Source organism: Anomalospiza imberbis, chromosome 7 (genome assembly GCF_031753505.1).
Source record: "Anomalospiza imberbis isolate Cuckoo-Finch-1a 21T00152 chromosome 7, ASM3175350v1, whole genome shotgun sequence".
NCBI classification, from domain to species: Eukaryota; Metazoa; Chordata; class Aves; order Passeriformes; family Viduidae; genus Anomalospiza; species Anomalospiza imberbis.
In genome coordinates this window covers 21,218,148-21,230,878 of record NC_089687.1, presented here as the reverse complement: position 1 = coordinate 21,230,878, position 12,731 = coordinate 21,218,148, and positions in this window count along the sequence as shown.

Genomic DNA, 12,731 nt, shown 5'->3' with positions numbered 1-12,731 from the left:
AACAGGCAATTTGCAATAGTTCCAGAAATGCCTCCTATAGGGTGGAGTCCATTATTTGAGTATGTGGAGAAACTATGACAGATGTGTGTCCAGTGCTTCAGGACAGCTGTTTTCATGTCTTCTGCCAGAATGGTTTCCTTAGAGCTTTGTACCACTGGCTTCTTGGCCTGTTGTTGTAGCTTAAGAGCTACAGAGGGTAGGTAATGTCTAAGAAGCACCAATTCCTGCCCAGTGCCACTTGAAAGGCTGCAGTGCTGTCTCACAGTGCAATGTCAGAGTATTTCTTCACATTTAATGATTACTATTCCAGTGTCCTGTGTTGTTTTGGAAATGGATAATGCAAGTACTTCATGCTTTCTTAAGAGGTATTTTCTGGGCATGTTATCTGGTCTAATTTCCAGTAGCACAAGATACGGGTCCTTCAGCAGCTGTTCCAGTCACCATTCTTAAGTGCCTCTCAGAACCACTCCTACAAACTGAGCAAAGATAAAGTTTATTCTAATAATTAGTTACAGAAATATGATAGATATTATTTTCTTATCTATCTATATATTTATATAAAGTTATATTTCTTTTGTGATAATGTTTTCTATTCATTCTAAAGGTACCAAGATTTTTCCATTATTCGTTTTCTATATTTAATTTTTCATAGATTTATTAAATTAGTTCCCATCATTCAGTTCTTAATAATATCTTCCTCAACACCGTTACTATTCACACAAAATGTTAATCTTACATTTGAAGAGGCAATAAATGTAACTGTAAACCAGGATTCTATGTGTATTTCCTAATGCCATTCCTAATTTACTTTCCAAGCAAAAAGACCAGTAAACCAAACCAACACCACCAAAAAAACCCCCACACACAATCAAACAAACAAAAAAAGCCAAACCAAAACAACAACAAAACCCAAACCCAAAAAAAGTCTCAAAAAAAAAAAAAAAACCATAAACTAACAACCCAAAAAAAAACCCCTACAATTAACTAGCAAATTAGTCTGTTATTTTAACAGAATAACTTCTGGGGACAATGGCGGTTTTAGGGAAAAATGTTTTAGAATAAAATTGCAGTTCTTTATTTATTGTTCAGTGATTTTTTTGCAAATTTGCTGGTATTTAGTAATCTACTGGAAAGGCCTGCCACCAGCTCTAGCTTTTATCCCAATTTTTCTGTTGTTCTGTCAATATTTGATGAGGAAATTACCTGCTACAAAAGAGACGTTTGAGAATCAAAGATAATAAGTAGAAAAAATCTCCAACTTTTTCTTAATTTAATTATTATTTTTAGAATTATTAATTTGCTTACATTTTATTTATTAAATTAATTAATCTAATATACCTTAATTAGTATAGTTTAATATATTTATTTCTCTAAGGAGATATGTTATATTTCAACTGGGGTTTGAAATAAGTTTTATATAATCAGCTAGGAATTTTCAATTGTTTTTTATGCAGTCTAAGGAACACAGTAATTTTCTTTGCCTGTTTTCTGGATTATATTTACTAATTTCTCTCTTCCCATTGAACACATGCTGTATTTTCATAGGAGCTTCGTTCCAAGGACCTCTTTTTTTCTTCTGCTGTGCAGTGTTTTTAGTAATATCACTGTTCTACAAGTACATACCTATTATATGATAACAAGAAGGGCAAATTTTGTTTGGTTCATTTTCACACTTCGGTGATAGAAATTAAAAATCCTTTCTCCTTCAAAGAAATATTAAGAGGCTTGGAGTAATGTCTTCATTTTTAACCCTGCAATTGCTAGGATATAAGAGATGAAATTTGTATGTTCTCTGTTTTTAAAGTAATAACAGTTTCTAAAGTAATCACAAAGTAAGGATACTTACTTCTACACATACTGAAATTAGTCAAATGACTTAGGAGAAAGCTGAACTGAAATCAAAATAAACCTGCAGCTGGTTTTTGCTGATCTTTTCAAAATGCTGTCATGGCTTTTGGAACATTTCATACATTTTCAGGTTAGGCACTTCTAGCTTTCAAACGAAACCAAAATTAGAATTATTGAAGAAACCATGAGACAAGCAGTTTTTCCACAGTATTTTTAGCCTGATTGCAAGCAGATTTCATGGGAATTTAGTGATTTAGTTCATTCTGAGATTTACTGTACCATTCAGAGAATTTGTTCTATTTTGCCAATCCTTCCAGCCAAAATGTAGGCCATGGAAATTTTTAAATTCTCTCTTTACTGATCAAGTTTGTAATGATATCTATTCCTTGTGTGGAAATGAGACACTCATGAGTATGGAAGATCACTTCTCCCTGAATTAGGATTTAAAAAAGGAGATACTATAAAAAGGAACTTGACAGTGCAGTAATAGTATCAGGAAACTGGGAGATTTTTAAAAAGCAGATGCTCTTGTGAACCAAAATACAAGTTCTGGAAGCTCTGAAATGTTCATGATAAATTTAAAAATACTTGAAATCTGAACACTTTCTCATCTTATTTCATTGAAATTCAAATTATATTAAATTTCCCCTTTAAAATGAACATGCAGATGCTTAGATTCTTTTTTTCCTTTGCAACAAAATTACCTTCTGATGAAATTCAGTAAAAGCAAAACACTTAAACTTTAGACAAAAAGTTGACAGGCTTTATCCAGTTCTTTAGAATCCCAATAGAAAATAATTACAGCAGAGATTGCATAGATGTACAAGAAAGCTGACGTAGCATGTGACATTTTAGTTCTATTTCCTGCCTCTGAAAGCTCAGATCTGCACATCTTTATATAAGCAATTAAAGGTATATTTTGACATGCATGAAAAGTATGGAAATGTAGTTATAAAGTTCTCATAGGATGCTTTTTGATTTTTATAATCTGTTCAATGAGCATTGAATCATAGTTTTAAGTATACTCCTCGCTGAATTTTTTCCTCCTAATTTCTCTAATTTCTGCAGGGATCATGTGGAAGAGGAGGAAAATTTCTGCAGTGAAGTTTGAAGAAACTTTTTAAGAAAAATATAAAGAGCGAGCATATGGCTATCTTGGTACCTGCAGCAGAAATTAGATTTCACAATGCTCTTAAATTAAGTGTCCAGATCTGTATGGTGACAAACCACACTGAGGTCTGATAAATCTCTCCTTTTCATGAACTTCATCATTATACAACAGTGTTTTCATTTGTGTTTATAGTCCTGTTTATAGCAGTTTATAACTGTTTTAGTATCATCCATGTTTACTGCTGAAGTTTAGCCAAAGGAATCCCCTTGTACTGTCAGAAAAGCCATTGGGATTCCTGAAAAGTAACTAGACTTGCCTGCAGCCAGCATAAGCCCCATTCTTCCTAGGCTGTTTCACAAAACTGGGAAGGAAAGCATCTCTGTGCAGCACCTGAAACTCCTCTGTCACCCAATGTAACATGTTTCGGGAAGCCCTTGGGTTTTTGCCCAGAGAGAGATTTTGGATATGAAGCTTCTATTTCTTTAGTCACTGAGAGTGGGTTTGTCATTTTATGTGCAGTTTATATGATCATAAAATGGAAATCTCTTACCATAAGTGTTTTTGTTTGTTTAAGTTAAGGACAAAAATACATCTTATGAAAACACACCAGTGACTGCAAGCAGTTTAAAATAGTCTAATGAGTTACAAGAGGCTTCTCAGGCATGGAACACATTTTTTGTACATCAGTCATCTGTAGGTATTACTCAAAATTCCTGTGGCCAAAGTTCAACTGGAATTGGAGCTGGCCAGAACTGTGAGGGAGAATAAAAAGAGTTTTTTTGAATATATTAATGGCAAAGTACAGTGTGGAAATAACATCAGCCCATTACAGGATGAGGATGGTCACTTCACAAACAGGGATATGGACAAGGCAGATGTGCTTAATTCATTCTTTGCTTCTGTCTTCAACACAGATGATGGGCCAAGGGGAGTCTCAGTGTCCTGAGCTGGACCACCATGACTGCAAGAATAATCAACTAACTCCTAGTAAAACCTGAAGTTGTGTGGGATATGATGGTCCAGGTGAATCCTTACAAATCTATGGGGCCTAATGTGATTAATCCAGGAATCCTCAAGGAGGTAGCTGATGTCATTGCAAAACACCTCTCAATGATTTTTGAGCAAACTTGGGAATCTGGAGAGGTCCCAGCTGATTGGAAGCTGGCAAACATTGTCCCAGTTTTCAAGAAGGGCAAGGAATAGGACCCTGGAAACTACAGACCTGTTGGTGTCACTTCAGTGCCTGGTAAAGTTAGGGAGAAGATTATTCTGGGAGGTATTGAAAAACACCTGAAAGACAAGGCAGTCACTGATCACAGCTAGCTCAGCTTCATGAGAGGAAAGTCTTGCTTATCAAACCTAAATTCCTTTTATGACAAATTAACCCACCTAGCTGACCCAGGGAAGCTAGTTGATGTCATCTTCTTGGATTTCAGTAAAATACTTGTTGATACTGTCTTTCACAAGATCCTTCAGGACAAAATGTCCAGCACACAGCTGGATAAACAAGTCATTGCAAGTCATTGCAATGGGGGAGCAACTGGCTCACAGTTTGGGCACAAAAGGGTTAAAGTGAATGGGGTGACATCAGACTGGTGTCCAGTACCCATGGGGTTCCACAGGATTCCATCCTCAGCTGTGGGCTCCTCAACGTCCTCAGAATGGCTTGGATGCAGGCTGGAAGTGATACTAAGCAAGTTCACAGATGATGCAAAACTGGGAGGAGCTGTTGACTCCTTGAAGTCAGAAAGGGACAGCAGAGAGACCTCAACAAATCAGGGGGCAGGGCAACACCAACCATATAAAGTTCAGCAGGGGAAAGTGCCAGGTTCTGCACCTGGGATTGGGCAACCCAGTATGGACAGACTGGGGAATGAGGTGCTGGAGAGCAGTGCCACAGAGAGGGACCTGGGGCTCCTGGTCACCTGGTCCCTGGTGAGTTAAATGTGAGTCAGCAGTGCCCTGGCAGCCAGGAGGGCCAAGCATGTCCTGGGGGCATCAGGCACGGCATCGCCAGCCAGGCAAGGGAGGGATTGTCCCACTCTGCTGTGCTCTGGCCTCACCTCTAGTCAGTTTTGGCACCACAAAATGTAAGGTATTAAACTATAGAGACCATCCAAAGGAGGACAACGAAGATGGTGAAGGGCCTTGAGGCAGAGCCATGTGAGAAGCAGCTGAGGTCACTTGGTCTGCTCAGCCTGGAGGAGACTGAGGGGAGACCTCACTGCAGTTACAGCTTCCTGTGAGGGGAAGAGGAGGGGCAGCACTGATCTCTTCTCTTGGTGACCAGGGACAGGACCTGAGGGAATGGCCTGAAGTGGTGTCAGGGGAGGTTTAGGTTGGATACTAGGGAAAGGTTCTTCACCCAAAAAGTGGTCAGGCACTGGAACAGGGAAGCGGTCACAGCACCACACCTGACAGAGCTCAAGAAGTGTTTAGATACCACTCTCAGGCACATGGTGTGACTCTTGGGGATGTCCTGTGCAAGGCCAGGAGTTGGACTTAATGATCCAGATTGATCCCTTCCAATTCAGCATAGTCTGTGATTCTGTGATTCTGTGGTATGTACCTCTGCTAGACACAGGAGGTACACCTTCTCTGTGCCTCAGAGCTTGGAGTAATTATTCTCTGGAATTTGGATGGTATGAAGTAATTTTAGTCACAAACTTACCCAGTAGTAAATTGACTGCATGATATAAAGGTTTTCTTTGAATTGTTTTAGCAATTATTTTGTTTTATGGTAAAAATTCTCTTTCATTCTAGACATAAGCACAAGTTACGTATCACATGTCATGAATTGTTACTTCAGAGTATAAAAGGGGGTAACAGGATTGTGTGTTTATACTACATGTTCCCTGTTCCCTGAGAAGCATTAGTGGCTTAGAGTAAGAGAAATGCCATTTAGATTTCATTTTTCAAAAAGGATATTGTACATGAGATCTGAATGAAGACACCAGCACTTCAGGATACAGATGGAAAACACTTGTAGGTCTTGCTTTCAGGAGGCTGATATAAATTCTGCTTCAGTAAATTCTGTAGTTATGATGAGGTAACTTGAGAAAGAGGTAGTTTTTTGGTGTCTACCTTTTTCTGAATAACAAAATCTTGTGATTCTGTGATTTCTGCTATTTCTCCAATGGGTGTAATACCCTGAGATTTTACAATACCCTCCTAACATGAAGATGTTGCAGTGCTTTCGTATTGCAAGAGATGCACTTTGCAAGGTAAATAAAAATTATTCTTTTTGACAGATGTATGGGAATATAAAAACAGAGTAGAAAATTGACAAAATCTCAAAGTGTCTTGTCTGTGAGATTGTTGTTATTTTGTACTTTGTAGTTAATCGTACATTGTAGTTTTATTGAGTGTACATATACTTTTCTTTGAATGCAAAAGGCTGACCTCTAATGCATTCATTTATTAAATGCATGGCTAGAACTAGTTCCTACAACCAGAAAATTTATGAAATTAAGCCAAAGTGGTTCATAAGCCTAGTAAAGGATGATGAAAGTTCCACTATTAGGCTGAGCAGAATGCTTTTCAGGGACTGAAATAAAATTCGTGGTTGAGTTAGGTCCAGTTTGCAGAGATGTATTTTTAGAAAACTACTGTCATAACTGGGGTGAGTAGTGGGAGTTTCCCTTGTAGAAACAAAATAAAAAATTATCTAATGGGATTTCTTCTTGCTGATGGAAATGGCATCTCATGTACTTCTGCCATGTACCAGGGAGATACATATTGAGTTTCTCTGTAAAAGTTAGCTAGAACCTTTTTAATCAAAGTTGCCAAGCTGGATTGATATTAGTTAAAATGGTTCTAGTTTGTATATGGACAGCCAGTAAAAAAGACTTTCCTAGGGTCAAAATAGATTGTTATATGATATGAACATGCTGATACCATCCAGCTTCAAAAGAGGGTAACATCCACTTTCAGATTTCTATCAGATTTGGCTGCATTGTCAGTGAACTAAAATCTGAGTATTTCACACAGAAGCTATGATAAAAAGACAAAAGAGGACCTACAGTAAGAGAAACTTGTCATGTTTTTGTCCAGTCATCCATCTTAGAGAGAGTGAGAAATACTCAGTTTTATAGGCTGTCCTGGAACTTTTTGTTTACATTAAAAGCCAAGTTGTTTACTAATGTGTAAATAGGATGCAGATTCAACTGATATATCGTAATAAGAAGGTTGAATCCACTGAGAACCTGGCATTAGGTGTTTTTAAAACAAAAAGACTGAGCACATTTGATTGTCAGTCTCTTCCCCAATGTAAAGATTAATGGTTTATTGCAGCATTACAGGTAAATTCGGGTTTGGTACAGAACAGACTGAATAAAGAAGGAAGGAATCTGTTTAAAGATAGTTCTGATAACCTCAGAAAGAAAAGGAGTTTTTCTTACTCTTCTTATACTGCAGATTTAACTGTATTTAAAATCTGTGCCAGGAGCTGGGGAAGACTGTGCTGCAAAGCAAGTAAACTATGTGATTTGGAAAGTTTTGATAAACAACTGATGTCTGCCTTTGATTTGGCAGAATGCAGATCTTTGTGATCATAATGAACAGGCAGTGAGAACTTGCTTAAAATGTGAACGAGAGAATCAGAATATTCAAGAATAATGTGAAGCTGGATGTTGTATAAAGTGAGTCAAACACTTTTTTTGTCAAGGAAAAAAATGGCAGAAATCCTTTCTTCTATCCATTGATTAAAATAAACCCCTATGAAGTACAATTCAAGAAACAGTGGGAAAGATTTTCCAGAGTCTACATGATAGCAGATTCAGTACATATTTTGTTCTGGGAGTAGCTATTGTCACTAAATAGGTGTAAATACTTTTAGGAAAGCCAGGACTAAGTAAAAGCTAGAACTGTTTTCAACTATTTGCACTTGCTGATGCAAATCTAACTCCAAAGGGAAATAGTTTTCTGTAATGAGTTCCAGATGTACTTGTAAAACTTACAATGAAAAGGTAATTATGTTGTAAATAGTGGGAATGCTTTTCTTCATCAAAGTGAGAGTTTCTTTATTCCTGGACTCAGTTAGCTGGAATAAGAAATATACACTGGGAAGAGCAATTCTAAACCCCTGTTACTGATTCTCTAAATTACTCTTTCCAGGACAATCAGTATTTACTTCAGACAGATCCTCTTTCTGATGAATGGAAACTCTACACTGAATACATAGAACACATGATTGAAGATGGGCTGTTCAAAGCTATCAAGTGTCTTCTTCTTCAGTATCTGAATGAAAACACTGAGACAACATTTAAATCGACTCCTTTATCTGAAGTGCAGCTTTTTCTTAATAGCAGTGAAATAACTTTTAAACCTTCTTTGGACTTAATGTCAATGGCAATTTCTATGATATTATGGGGGTACTAATCAAAAACAGCTATGATACTGCATCATCTGTAGACAGATTGTCAAATACTTTGGAAAAGACCCTTTTCAGTTCACAGAATTCACAGAATTGACTAGGTTGGAAGAGACCTTAAAGATCATTGATTCCAACCCATTCCCTAATACCTCAGCTAAACCATGGCACTGTGTGCTACACCCAGTCTTTTCTTAAACACATCCAGGGATGGCGACTATTACTTTTCTGGTTTTTTTGTTTGGTTTTTTTTTTTTTTTTAAGTGTCACAATTGACCTTTCCTCTGGCTACATTTGAATGTAGTTGTTTTCCCAGCTGACTCATCCCTATCAAATGGCTTATGCCAAGAAGGCTAATATCTCAAGAGAGGCTGTGAGGACTTTTTCCCATCTGTTTCCAGTGACCTGTAATATTCTTCTCTCCATAGCCTCTGCTTCTCGTTTTTAATGAATGTATCCAGTCATTTTCATCAGCCACCAGCACATATTTTTTAATTTATATTGGCTTACTAGTTTTTAACTTCTTCTGGTTCACTTGCCCAATTGAGAGTGCCTTTCTAATAGACACTGAAATCTGCAGCTGGATGGACTTTCTTCAAAGCTAGTTCATGAATTTGCCTTCTACTTTCACTTGTGCATTGTGCACAGGCAGTCTTTGGCTTTACAGTGCCTGCTTCACTAAGCATTAGATGTCAAATGACTTCTACATATTCCAGGCTAGGCACTTCTCAAGAGCTGCTAGTTTCTTTGTGATTATAGGTTGAATGTTTGCTTTCTTAGTTACTACTTCTCATCAGGACACCTGATACTGTTTATGCTCCGAGATCTGCAAGTATAGCTATGTATCTGCAATAACTTCCTTCTCTGTAAACTGTGAGGTTATGCCTCACAGATAGCTCACAAAAGTGTTTAGTGAATTACAGTGAAACAATTTTTCTAGAAATTTAATGTAAATGCAAGTTTTTGTGCAAGAGTATTCTTGCCAGACTAGCAGGACATGCAAAATCTTGTGCAATCTCTTCCTTTTGCAGTTTTTTTCATATGTGATGGAAACAAATATCAATAAATAAATATATCAAAATATCACAGTTTATACAGGCAAAAATAGATTAAATTGGTTACACTGTATAATAGTGAAAAGGAAACAAAAGTTGAACACAATATTGCGTTTTTTGGAGCTCTACTGGAAAGTGACACTGATGGTCATAAAGATCTGAATCACAGTCCATCTCACTAGCAAGTGCTGTAAGTTAAATCAACATGTTGGAGGAGGTGAGTAATAACAAGTGCACTGTTTTGTCTCTAGCTGATGACAGTAGGTACTTTGAATTTTTTATGTTAGTGTGATGCATGAAATAGAAATTATAATACTTGAGAAACATGTATCCAAGTAGTCATTTCCTATTAAGTTGTTTCCGGGAGCAGACAGGAAACCTGCAACTAGCTGACAAGTTATAATTGTCATTGCCATCAGTGCAATATCTTGGGTCTTGGCATGTGACTTAGCTTTAAGGATGTCTTTTCTTTCTTGAATTTAATCTTTGCTTCTACTGCTTTTTCACTTTTGGATGTTCATTTAGCATTATGTAGATCAGATGGATACCTTGGAAGAAATAAGTCAAGTAGCTATGAGGAAGAGGGACTTGGTCACTGTCTGTGCTCTGGAACAACACTTTAACAAAGAGTGGTACTCAATGGATTGATGATGAAATTGTATGTGTGAAGCAGTTTCTACTCAGTGGACAACTTCTTAGTAAAGGAAGCTGGAATTTCATTAAAACTCTGAGGGTCCAAAATGTTTGCAAGAATTACTACATTCTAAAGAAGAGGTATTTCCATTCTTGCAGACGTACCTTTGCTTTCATTTCCTGTGCCTATTAATGAACACAAATAATTCTACTGTTCTGGTGTCTTGTCTAAAATCTCGTTCATCCTGATTTTTTTCTTTTCTTGTTTTAGGACCAATATTCTACATAAGTTAATGAATCTTCAAATCAGAATAATTTTAATTAGTTCCTCCAGATCAAGTTGACCATGGCTTTTTTAATTCAATTCAATTCAATTGGTGAATTTAATTTAAAAGAGGACCTCAAATTTTAAGGATAACAGCTCAGGTTTAGTCAAGCTTCTCTAGTTTCTGTTTAATATGTATTTTTTATCTATATATCCATAAGCACAAATATACATGTATATGCTTATATATGTAATCCTCCTCTTTACATCATGTGCATGTATATATATATTTATATATATATGTGTGTGTGTGTGTGTATTTATATTGAGAAGGATGGATTGAATGATCGCTTTAAGTGCCTCCATCCCTTTAAGCCAATAGAGGTATTTTTCAGATTTTCAATCCATTATTTGGGAGAGGAATTCTGAAATTAGTAATCCTGGACTCTTTTAAAAGATGGATGTGGGTCACAGTGCTGTACCCCTCCCCTCAAACACCCATATGAACTATTTCTTGCTGTCAGACAGCAAGTCCCTGCCCCTGATTGTGCAGCACCGAGAACCTCAATAGGGGTATTACTTGAACCACATGCAGTAGATGCAGAAAAGGAAGAGATGGTCAAGAGTAAACGACTCTGTAATATTTCTCAGGAATAACTTTTCACTCATGTGAAATGCATTTCTCTCTTGCTTGAGGGGGAAAAGGAGCCCACCAACTAAGCCTTAACATTGTGCTTCTGTGTTTTATTTGATTGAATTTACTTGTTCATTCATATTTTTAAGTTATTTTTTGTGTTTGGTTTGCTTTAAATTTTCATGTGTTCTGTGCTAATTATCTCAGCATTTTCTTACATTACATGTTGCTGAATGAAGAGGCTCACTCATGAAACCAGAGAAAGGCTGACTAAGAAAGTATGAGGAGGAGAGTACACAGCTCTGTGTTAAATAATGAGACACCCATAGAATCATAAATGTTGGGAAAGTTCTGCAAGATCATTAAGTCCAACCTTGAACCAATACCTCCATGCCCATTAAACCTTATGAAGTGCCACGTCTACTTGTTTTTTGAACATTTGCAGGGAAGGTGACTCTGCTACTTCCCTGGGGAGTCTGTTTCAGTGCTTAGCCACTCCATCAGTGATCCAAAGTCTATGCAGGACCAGGAATCCGTAGATTACATTTTCAAAGTCTTAAAACTGATCTCTTGAGAACTTGTGGATAGCAGCTGGGAAAACTGGGGGTGAGGATACCATGGAAAATTGGAGGTAAGGATTCAACATAACAGCTCTAAAACTTTGGTTCATACTTAATATAGGAGCAAGTATAAAAATAACCCTAAATACATTTGGTGTTGGGTTTTTTTAGGGCTCTTTACCTTGGACACTTTTACTGAATGTATTTTTAAAAATATAATGATGTTTGCTGTCTGTTCCCAGTTCTGAGGAAAATGTTCTGTTGACTTAATTGTGTCCAAAATAGGAACACTGTACATTTATCTTAGTGTTCTCGAGTTTCATTCAAGAGACTTCATAAGAAGTATTTATCAATGTTGTGCCAGCATTGTTCTCCTAGAAATCAATTAAAATGTTTAGAACAAAACATTGTTGGTGGAAGACAGTGTTTTCACCTAAATAGTCACGCGCTAAAAGGCATTTTTATGTTAGATTTTAACTATGGATCTCCTTTATTGATGGAACATAGATTTCAAGGCCAGACAGAAGCATTAGTTTACATGGTCTGCCTTTCACCAAATAGGATTTCCATATTGCACAAATATTCCCTTAGAGGACCTAAAAGTTTTTAGTTTTATTTTTATATTTGTTCTTGCATTTCAGGTAATCCTGAAATGCAGTCAAAAATGTAACATTTACTTCTATCCACCCCTTGAGGCTAAGAGTAGCTCTGAGGCATACAGAGGGATCACATGGCTCAAATAGCCAAAGATTCTTGGTCAGGGGGGGTCAGCACAGCATGTGAGAGATAGTGGACTTAATCCACTGTCTGATTTACAGCAGAACCTTGGTCTTGGTGCTCTCTCACATTCCAGCTGAATGCATGAAACATGGGGAAATCCACTGCTGCATTTTGATACATAAAATTTTTATATAAAACTGTTGAAAGGTTGGTTCTGTCTACTGCCCTGCTGGGACAAAAATAATGTTTGAAACATGAACAATTCTGGTTAAATGAAAATTCTTTTTCCAGATGATCTGAGCTAAAAAACTCAGAGGTAGCATATGATTTTGATTTGGCAAACGAATACTGAAGATGTCTCAATTCACCTCTACCTCAAAATTAAAAGGTTTTTCTGTACACAACCTGAGGCAAGTTAAATCCCTTTACTGTAAAAATCTACAGAACGATCTTAACCTTCAAGGATTAGGGCATCCCTTTTTTTTGTGCAGGTAGGTCAGGTAATTAGCAGCTTAATCACTTTCAAGGTGTGTA